We start from the raw sequence: 11,135 nt of genomic DNA on the forward strand, positions 1-11,135 counted from the left end.
AATTTTCCCAATTTGAGATATTGATTTGCCCCCGCTTCCCACATAGCAAAATATAAAGTATGAGGAGGTATTTTGGCTCTGGGATTCAACATTATCCTAAAAATTCAGAAGCGCCTGCTGAAATACTTGATGTGTTTCTGGCCAAATGTGGTACTCATGGAGCCCTTTGTCCTATTCAAATTCTGTTTCATGGTCATGAATCATGATAAATCTTGGATGCATGATATGAAATTGAAAGAATGATTTGCAAACGAAACTTCTTCAACTCTTCAGAAATTGCACCAACTTCAACAAAAGATGAAAATTTGTCTTTGAAAAATCTAAAAATTCTGAAAAAATAAGTTTCTATTGTAACTAGGCAGGTACTTACCTAACGAATTATATCAGACTTCAAATTTTTTGTATTCTTAGAGCATTAATAAAAATTAGCATTTTAATTGTTTTTCACGTTTGTCTTCAAAAATTCATTTTTCCAATTGTGTTTTCCAGTGCGGAAGACTTTTACATCTTTTAATAAAAGTCACAAATCAATGTAAGCCAAAATGAATTTCTTAAAAAACGAACCTCAGTTAATTTGTATTTAAATGGGAGGGGGGATAAGATTAACCTAAGTTCAAACCGTCAATATAGGGGCAATTGGCCAAGCCCCCACTTTTCCTTGTTATTTCCATCACTGTTTAATCATTCAAATCGAAAGTTATCATAAAATAATCTGCATAGGCACAAACTTTCATTCAAACAAACATGATAGAGGGGTTTGCGTAAGCATTAAAAAATTTATATTTGATTGAAACACAAACGAATTACCTACTCGACAAATAACAAAATGTCGCTTACAAATCGATTTTCTATTCTTTTCCATACCTATAACATGTAGGTACCTATGTATCTCATTTGAAATTTCTCAACCCAACGTTTAGTTCAATAAAAAACCTATACACTTTCAATATCCACTCAAATATCTAAACATAAACTCCCAAGGGAAATTTACCTATGGAAAAATTTTTAGGTACAGTAGCAAATTTTAAGAATCATTGCGTGAAAAAATGTTTATATGTATGTAAAAATGGTGGTATTATAATTTAAAGAAGGCATTATTGATGGCGCCTTAACATCCGCGCGATGCACGAAAACGCGACAGAAAAGACAACCCAAAAATGCCATCAATACAACATGTAAAAAATGAAAAACGAAAAGAAGGAAAAGCATGAAAATTACGAAACACAATAGATAAACCATGGACATTTCCTTCGTATGATATACCTATTAATTTATATTGAGATACTTTTTTATTTTCAAAATGGTACAACTACTGAATGCTCAGAAAATATCGAAGTGTTTTTAGTTCGGGTATAGTTTTTTCAAATCGAATTCTAGATTATTCGAAACATAGAGTTTCGAGGAGAGAAGTTTCCACGAATTTTTGTTATTGAATAATTGTTGTAATTGTAAGTACATATAATTGTGGAATGAATATGAATGTTTCTTCTTTATCTGCATTATATGTACCTAGAGGATGCCAAATACATAACTTCTGTGGCTTTTCTTCGTCAGTATTTATTCGTCCTGTAAATTAATTTTAAAAATAGATAAGTATATAAATTTTAAAGGCTACATTATTATTATTAAATTTAATATCATTCGAAAATGATTAAATCACATTTTGTGGGAAAGGTGGGCTTGAAAAAAATAACAAAAATGTTCATAAATAACTCTTGAGTTTGAAAAAATTTGCCTACAAACTGCCAAAAAAATGAAAAATTTCAACTGGAATTACAATGTCGTCTCTTTCCGAAGAGCTAGAGGTGAGCTACTTACTAATTTGAAAATGTTATCACAGGAGTTTCACACCATACCATCATGACATAAGGCGCAACAATCACTGCAGGTTAGTTTCAAAATCAGAGGATAGGGTCATTTTACCTATTTTATCCATTACTTCTTCAAGAATACATAAAAATACCGGGTGACCAAGAATAAGGAATTTCGATGTTATCAAAAAGGAGAGAAAATTCCCATTATGAAAATTAGAAGATTGAATAATCATGTAAGGTCTCAATAATTACTTTCTTCCATTTAAAAATGTTTTCAGCTCAGTCCCTTTCCGGTCTTTCAAGCAAGATCGCAGGACTCTGGATAACTGACTTCCGTTATAATTATTTGAACGGTGCAGTAACATTCCATTGCATTCCTCCTGACCTGTGTGAAAAATTCAAACTTGTCATTTAATCAGGTAAAATTACGAGTAAGTAACCCATGCATTGAAATTTTATAAAATTACCTACTGTTGAAACGTCATCTCCGGGTATTTCTGGAGAAATCAGTTTTCAAAATTTTCAGCATTGCAATTGCTTTAATTTTCTTGAACTCTCAAACCATGCGATTCTATACTGATAACGACGATGTTCTTCATTATCGTCACTATTAGAATAGGAATTCATTTTTCTGAAATTAAAAAAAAAAAAAATGATTATTAAGATATTACGATCATGAACTTCTTAAAAAATCTAGAAACAAAGTGAGAATCACTAAAATAAATTCACAATATCAAGTGATATTCCAAACAAATAGGTAGGACGTGTATTTCAATTATTTCTCAAAAATCAAATTAGGTATCCTTCACTCATACTCGACGTTTTTCTTTTTTCACAATAGGTACATGCCGACACATCACACTCTCGTATGTACATTGGCAAAATGAGGGAAAAAATCGAATTTTTTTGTCTTATTTTATGTATTGGATTGGATTCGGAATGGGCAATTTTATGGAAATGTCAATCACAGACTGAAGTAAAAATCGCGTACGCATAAAATATACAATATCATCGTGTAAAAGGGTATGAACTCCTTTACAAGAGGGAATTATGCTACCCTTCCTACAGTCGACTATTTTAACAAAACAGCACGTTATTGAAGGCGCCTGCGTCTTGACGCTTAATGCAGGGTGGCATCTCATATTTGTGGTAGAACGTCTTGAATACGTTTCGACTATTACACGTCGGCGTATCGTCGGAAAGCGCACTCGATGTACTCACGCTGCTCTCAGGTAATTTGAATATTTTATTTATCTTTTGCTTGCATTTTCTATCTATCTCAATCGTCACGCTGTATATTTTTAAGTACCTACCTACTCATTTAGTTTTCCGATTCAACGTTCGTTGGTAATGAAATGTGGTAAAATCGATAGACGGATTGGCATGAAATTACCACGAGTTATTTTCCGGTTGCAAAAACGTGCTTTTTATTTCGAATTTTAGCCAGCAATATTGAAAAGTTTTTGATATTGTGGGGTTACTCGTTTCCGACTTGTACAGATACCATGTGTTACCGAACGTATGCGCCTTACTTTTATCTGCAATACCAACAAATGGGTTACCTACCTTACCAAACAGGAAAAAATATCTGGAAACATGCACTTTTTTTAAAAGAAATGTTGGATAATACTTAATTTTGTCAAAAACTTGGAGTAGCAAAATTATTGTGCTGTTGTGCGTAACATTCGCTGCACAAAAGTGTAATATTGACCCCGTCCTCCTCCCCATTCATGATAATTTGATGTGTAGGTACGTTAGATTTCAACATTCAAGGTGTTGTAAGGCAAGAATGAAGATCCAATTAGGAAATTATAAATTCTGATATAGGAATAGTAAATCCATTAAAAAGACAGGATTTTTGTGCTTTTAGTGTGGATAGGTAACCGCAATTTTTTGAGCATCGTTTCAAGAGATATCAAATTAAAAAATTATTCGAAGTTGGCTGAAAGAAGTTGAAAATTATTTAAGTACTTTGATATGTAAAAAATTAACGTTTGATTCATTGATCTGCCTTGAGAATTGTTTGCTATTTTTTTAATGGTTTATTTTATTTTCAACGATTGCTAAATGACTGTTTTTGGAAGCAAAGTACAAATTATAGGTACCTATATGACCATTGGATGACATAAGAAATTGAAAGTTTCCAAGGTGGAGCCTTTGATGATAACCTTTTGAATATACCTTATTAATATATTAATATAGAATCAATTTGGAACAGGTTTCATATACCTGTATGTTGTGGTAAAAACGTGGTACTATAATTCGAACATGCCTCCATATCAAAATTAACTTTCGTTCGATTCGAGTAAAGGTTTATATATTCATGTACTAGTAATCATTGAAAAGCAATAAGGTTTAGTCTTGTAAATCGACACAAATCAGAAACAGAATGAAATGGGACCGGCAGCGAATTAAACATGGGGTGGAATAAACGATCAAACGACAGATACCTAAAGAAACGTTTGTTATTTGGACGTGAAAAACATGCTTATTTTCAATTACTTTCAATCTCGTAAGACTTTACGGGATTTGGATTTGAAATTCGACGAATTTATTTCTTTTTTTACTTCTCATTTTACTGGTGTTTTTTTCCTTATGTAAATTAATGAAGGACTATTCGACTAATTTGAATATGTTTGAATTGTGATGATGTTCAGTGTCGGATTTAAAAAATTGGCTTAAGGATCATAAAATGTGATGGTTTAATTTTCAATAAGTTAAAATCGTCATTATTGTTCGAAGTACGAGTACCTACGTATCTAAATGTTGAAAGAGCTGCCCATGGGCTGTCTATGAGATCTTAAACTGGAAGTAATCATTTAACAAGTTTATCATCAAGTACCCATTTAGCATAAAATTTCTTGATAGAATCAAAATTTTATGTCAAATTCGTAATTTTTTTTCGGAAATATGCAAGTATTAAGTACATTACGTACATATTTCAATTCATTTTTTAAACGAAATTTTAAAGGTGTGATGTTGATGAACCTAAAAAATTAACGTAAGTTTGAGCAGGTGAATGTAAAAGGGAAACAATCGTTATTTTTGAAGCTGGGATTTTTTGAGGTATGATCAGATGTCACGGCTCATTATTGCCAAAAAATTTAATAAATTTTGATTTTTGGTACGTTTTAATTTTTAAATCAATGATTTAGCGCCTCAGTTCACTATAATAATATTCTGGAAAAAAATTCAGTCATAAGAAAAGTGGTTTATTATAAATGCCCGTTTCATCTACTTATTAAAAACAAAAATAAAAAACAAAACAAAACGAACAAATCAATTTTAAAAAGTTGGTAACAAGCCCGCAGCATACGGACATCGGTTGTTTAAATATTTATTTTCGTTTTATCGAATCAAACGAAATTTGTCAAATGACAAATAATAAAATTAACAAGTTCATTTCATTCAAGAGCAACTACATATACTTTCTCACTTAGGTACCTACCTTTTTAAAATATTTATCCAAAGTATAGGCCTTAAAATATCAATTTTCTAGACTATACAACACTTGAAATTATAATCAAAAGAAAAATTAATGAGAAAAATCCATTTTTGTACATTCGTTTTGTTTTCATAATGTGTATATGAAAACAAAATTAATTACTTAATTAAAAAAAGTATAACCGGGACAATACATATTTAATTCACAAATAATTAAATTTACAAACACGACACGTTGGCGTAAAAATTAATTTTCCCAACTCGATTCAAAATTATTACAAATTTTCTAATGAAAGAAATAAAAAAATATAAAAAAACGAATCATAATTATCGCGAAAACACGTTCAAAAAAGCTCGAAACGCACGAGTCTGCGATTAAAAGTCAACTACCAAATGATAGCTGCTTTCGTCGAGAAAAAAAGGCAGAAGAAACTGTACTAATTCGAAAATGAAAAAATGAGGGAAAAACCTCATTAAGTTACTATGTCAAGGTTACAGATGGGAATGTTTTGGTTAATGCAAAGAATGAGTTTTCCTTAATGGGATAGTTGAAACTTAAAGGAAGAGTAAGAGAGGAACGTTTGTATTTAACTATTGGCGCAGGTCAGTTACATAGAGGGGAAAGAAATGCAGGCGTTAACGAATTCTCCAATCAGCTGAGAGAATGCGCGGGGTTGAAGTCTTCATTACTCATTCCACCCTCTGTGCGAAGCTATATACGAGGGTGCAGTTTTCTTTCGTCTTTTTTCTTCTTTTTTAATAACCACCCTCTTACGATTGTTCTCGTAAGTTATTTATATTTCGACGCTATAAAACGGAAGAATTTTGCTTTTTCAAGAACGAGTAACGTGAGATGCTTTCGACTAGACTGGAAGGGGGTTAATTGTCTACCGACGAAAGTTGATCGATTTTTTTGACGGCGCGTTTAATGAACGTGAGCAGTTTAACGGTGGTGAGAATTAGCGCGTGTTTTCGTACGTACCTACTAAAAAAACGTGCCAGTAGGGTTTTTACTTGTCTGTTATGGTTTGTTTTTGAGACAACGTGGTTATATTTTTTTAATAGATAGTTTTTTTGTGTCGAATTTCGGTGAAAATGGGTAATTTTTTGTGCCTGATTTGATGGGTATAGATGATTGTTTTATGAGTGTTGAAATTACCTGAAGATGATGCTCTAATTTTTATGGATGAACGATATTATGAAAGCTTGAATTTTGGAGCGAATGTTACAAGAAATGTTTTGAAATCATTTTGACTCCTAGGCCAGCGGAATTACCTACTTCATCTTTTTCAATTTTTTTCAATTTTCTCATTTGTCAGAAATCACTGGAAAAGTATTTTGTAGCCAGGGGGAAATTTTACTAATTTTTCAACAAAAAAAAATCATATCAGGCACTAAATAAAATTAAAATACTAATACCTTGGGACTTGACTCCTAATATGAGAATTTAAAATGTATTCAATAAAATAGTATTTGGACACTTTGAAGTTCATTTTTCACAAGCTACTCGTTTTTGAGAAATATTTTAAATTGGATTTTGGTAAATAACTTTTGAATTTTCCAGAACATCAATTTTTCACATGCATGCAGAAATTCGTTTTTGGTTAGAAGAACACAATAGAATTCAATTCCATCAACAATTTTAATTAATTTATTATATATTTATAAGCTTAGGTATTTTTTTTTTTTGAAACAACGAATTTTGATCGTTATCTTTTATTTGAAAGAGAAAGAGAAACAGTGTTAATAAAAAATATAGAAATTTTTTTAAAAAGAAATCGAACAACTTTTGGATTGACTGAGCAGATATTTTGAATATATTTCAGGTAATTTTAGTCAAATCGAATTCTACAGCATTTCTTCAATAATATGAAGCATCTTGATATCTCTTCGAATTCTTCTGAGATTTTCAAATATTTTGGAATGATGAAAGTTTTCGGGGGAAAAGTTAAGGAGATCTCATTTATATCTAGCTAGAACAAATTTTGGCCCCAATTTTGGACAACGTACCTCCCGTATAATTGATTGTGGATAGTTGAGCCATTCCTTGAATGCCCACCTACCTAATTTTCAAAAGTAAATTTCTGAAGAAAAATTTTATTTACCCAGATAAAAACACACCCACACAAAACATTTCAGGTGCCGAATTTCATTTTTTCATTTTGACGAATATTAAAATTCTAAATCCAATTTTCATATTTTTCAAGAGTAAAATTTAAATTTTCAAATATACTTACCAATGTAAGCTGAGACCAAATTTGAGATATGAATGGTTTAGAGCCCAAACACTTCTAATTGATGAAAAATTACCATAATACTCGTATTAATAGGTAGGTAGATAAGCATGTAGGTATACATTGTACAACTTGATGATTATCACGAATGAATATCAAGAACTAACCTATCTATGTAATATTATGTGAAATTGGGGGAAAACATCCTTTTCATAATTTTAGAAAACTCTTACGTATTTTTCAAAAGGGGGCAAAATCTTCTGACAAAATTCAATTTCATCCATAGGTTAGTATAATACTATATAAGTAAGAATGTATCTCGATACAAAATCGAACAAAAAACGCCTATCCGTTTTGGACACTTTGAAGTAGATACTTAGAAATAAACATTCGGCTTCGGTGTTCAAAAAAAAAAAGGAGAAAAAAATCACTCTAAAAGTAGAGAATCAATACGCACTTATAGTCAGCCATTTTGTTATCGCCTACCATTCGAGATAGCTGACGACTACATGTATTGCTAAGAATTTGTTAGAGTCGTTGGAAATATTGAGGGAAAAAAGAACAAACTGTTCATCATGGAAAAAGGGAGGTAAAATTTACAGAGGGTGGATTTACAGTAGAAACGGCATAGTACAGTGGTACTCAGAGTTCACTTTTTTGTTTGTATACGTGATACGTAATGTACCTACCTACTTCAGTTTCGTCTGTCATGTCGGAAACAATTTTCATGTCATTGTGCTGTAATGGTGGATTATACTATGAGAAAGTTTTTCCTGTTTGTTTTTTCTCTCGTTGGCGTAATTAATTCAAAGATAATAGAGTTAAATGCTGTACTGATTTTATTACAGCCAATGACAATATAAAATTTATTGAGCTGTTGTTGAAATAATTATACGATAGATGAAATATTATTTATATTATGATGGATTAATTATAAAACATTTTGCCTTCGGTTAAGTATCTATAATTCAATAAATCCATCATTTTATAATAGGTTGCCTATTTATACTTATAGAGGTACCAACATTTTAACCTTATTTCATTTTCTGTATCTTTTACAATCTCATTATACCACATCGATAAAATTTTAAAAGCAAAGAGTGGATTTAAATTAGCGTTAATTTTGCCTGAAAATTCACGCGAGAAAGGGAGTAATGGTACGAAACTATCTATCGAATTTTTGTTTGGTTTGGTGAACATACCAGACAAATCAGAATACCTGGGAATTCATGGTCATTTTTTTGATAGCAAAATTTTCAAGTAAGATAATTAACCCCTAGAAACCTACTTATGGCTTAACTAAACAGCACATTATAGAATCAGTTTCTCGTTTTAAATTCGTGATACCTCTATATATGTACCTACCTAAGTGAGTACTAATGTGGGCATATTTCAATGAAATTGAAAATAATATTCAGTTTCAGAGAAAATTTTGTATTAGGAAACAGTGTGTGGTTTCAAATAACAATGTTACGTAAAAATACCTCACCTACACGAATCAAATTTCTCAACAGTTTTTTTTTTTTTTTTGTTAAACCTAAATCATTGGAAAGTATATATACCTTAAGAGAAAAGAAATTTTCAAATTCAATATTAGACTAATATACCTACATGAGAAGAAAAAATGAAGCATCTTCGGACCATTATGTACTGCATTGTTGTAGTAGGTACAATAACATTCTCCGGTGGCTAACCTTTTTTTTTGTTTCCATTTTTATTACACTGGATGGGTATAACCTTTTATAATTTAAAGCATGATAAATGTTGGACATAAATTCTCGAGTCTCAATATCTCTAATCCGGTATCTTTCTAGTGGACTATCTCTCAGCGCATTTAAAATATTCATAAACGTTTTTCTATGGTATCTATCCGGCTAAAAATGTTCCTGGGTCATCCTTGAATACGGTCTCACTTGGCTCGCAATTTTTGGCAAGATATCTCAATTAGGTCGCTTTTCATCGTGGGCACTAACTTTGAAGTGAGGCATACATGGAACATCGTGCTCAAAGCTAGTAGTCTCAAAATGTTTCTTTAGGCTTAAAATATGTAGGTACGAGTAATTCCATTAAACCCTCAAAATCGAAAAATCGACCGATTACAATACTTTCCTATATATCGCATCGCGCTGTTCGGAAAGTATAAAAGGAAAGAAAAAAATACCAGCGTATATGCTAAGAATCCCTGACAACGAACGAGTCATCCCTTATTCTTATTCTCATAGTTACAACGTATCACGCATCGCATGTCAATAAGGAATGATATTAAACTAAGAAAAGGAAAAAAAAGACATGGAAGATGCAAAAGCATGCATGTAGGAGGAGATATTTTCCAACTTTCATGTGTGTATATGTGAACAGGCAAATGTAATAAAATACAGCGAGATTGGCTCTTTTTCTATATACATGTACTATACGTACGTATATACATTCTGTACACGCTGTTATACAAAAAGCGAACGTAATAAATGGCAACGTTGCGCCTTATACGAAGAATATTAGTAAAAAATAAAATTGCCAATCATTGTAGCGAAATTTTCTACCGGTTTAAATTATATTTGAGTACAAAATAGGTACCTATAGATATACATATTATTCGAGGGGCAAAAAAGTTTCGTAAAAAGATAATAAGCCTAAAACTGCAATTTTGCAAGTGTCTGTTTTGTGAGAAAGTAAGGATTTTTGTTCAAAAATATTAGGTGGTATAGGTAGACTGAGTTGAATGATTTAAGATTGGAAATAAGCATCTTAATCGTCCTAAAAATTATATAAGGAATCGCACCTATTGAAATCCAGAACTAAAAAATATAAGTATAGGTACCTTGTACCTAAAAATTAATTTACATCACATTAAAATTATATTTTATGGAAGGTTTCAACTTCTGGAAATACTTTTTTCAATTTTCACGATAAGAGCAACGAAATTTTGGGTACCTAACTTATCTGATTTTTAAAGCATCTACATAGAATAAAATGACCATTTTATTTGATAATAAAAAATTAACTTACCATTCGTGGTTACAGGATGTTTCTTTTTCTTAGCTACTCATAATTTCACTTCCGGTGGTTTCTTACGAAATGTAGGCAACTTATAAAGCTTGATTTTTTGAATATTCACTGATAAAAAAATCATAACTATGTACTTGTTCCAGTTAAACACAAATAAGGAATTATTTTTTACATATTTTCTGAGAAAAATTCGTTTCAAGTCAAGAGCATGCATACTTCATTCAATACACTACAACTCAAGTTTTTATTTGAAGCACTGAGCACTGTTTTTTGTACGTTGCATACGAATGTTCGAATCACAGGTATATTCTGAGAGAACAGAACATCCTTAACACGCGGCTACAGTTATATTAGAAAAGGTCCATTTTAACGATCTGCTCCCCGGTGTTAAAAAAGGGTTGAATATGTACCTACTACCTACTACGTAGACCTACTGAGGTTGAATCCATATTTATTAGCAGAAGAAGCACTTATATATGATCAAACTATGAGATGCGAGAGGTAAAAAAATGCTAATTAGGTTGATTTGGGTTAGGGTTTCGAATAAGAATAGGTACCTATGAGGTGCATTACATGTTTGAATATTAGCCGAGTGGTTTATACGGTTAAAAAAAAATCATCTTTTGGCTTTACCTTG

The 11,135-nt window shown here is 31.4% G+C and overlaps 1 long non-coding RNA gene across 3 annotated transcripts; it reads right to left on the reverse strand.

Annotated features, from left to right (window-relative positions):
- LOC135840115 (uncharacterized) lies at nt 1-10,920 on the reverse strand. Of its 3 annotated transcripts, none has more exons than XR_010557696.1 (4): nt 10,499-10,920; nt 2,286-2,445; nt 2,067-2,199; nt 1-1,566 (listed from the first exon to the last, which is right to left on the reverse strand). It is a non-coding gene; the product is annotated as an uncharacterized LOC135840115 (long non-coding RNA). The 3 variants fall into 3 exon arrangements; XR_010557695.1 differs by having other exon boundaries at nt 2,282-2,445; XR_010557697.1 differs by lacking the exon at nt 10,499-10,920 and adding an exon at nt 5,263-5,672 and having other exon boundaries at nt 2,282-2,445.
- Nucleotides 10,921-11,135: the final 215 nt, after the last annotated feature.

The sequence above is a fragment of the Planococcus citri genome, chromosome 3, assembly GCF_950023065.1.
Source record: "Planococcus citri chromosome 3, ihPlaCitr1.1, whole genome shotgun sequence".
Taxonomy (NCBI): Eukaryota; Metazoa; Arthropoda; class Insecta; order Hemiptera; family Pseudococcidae; genus Planococcus; species Planococcus citri.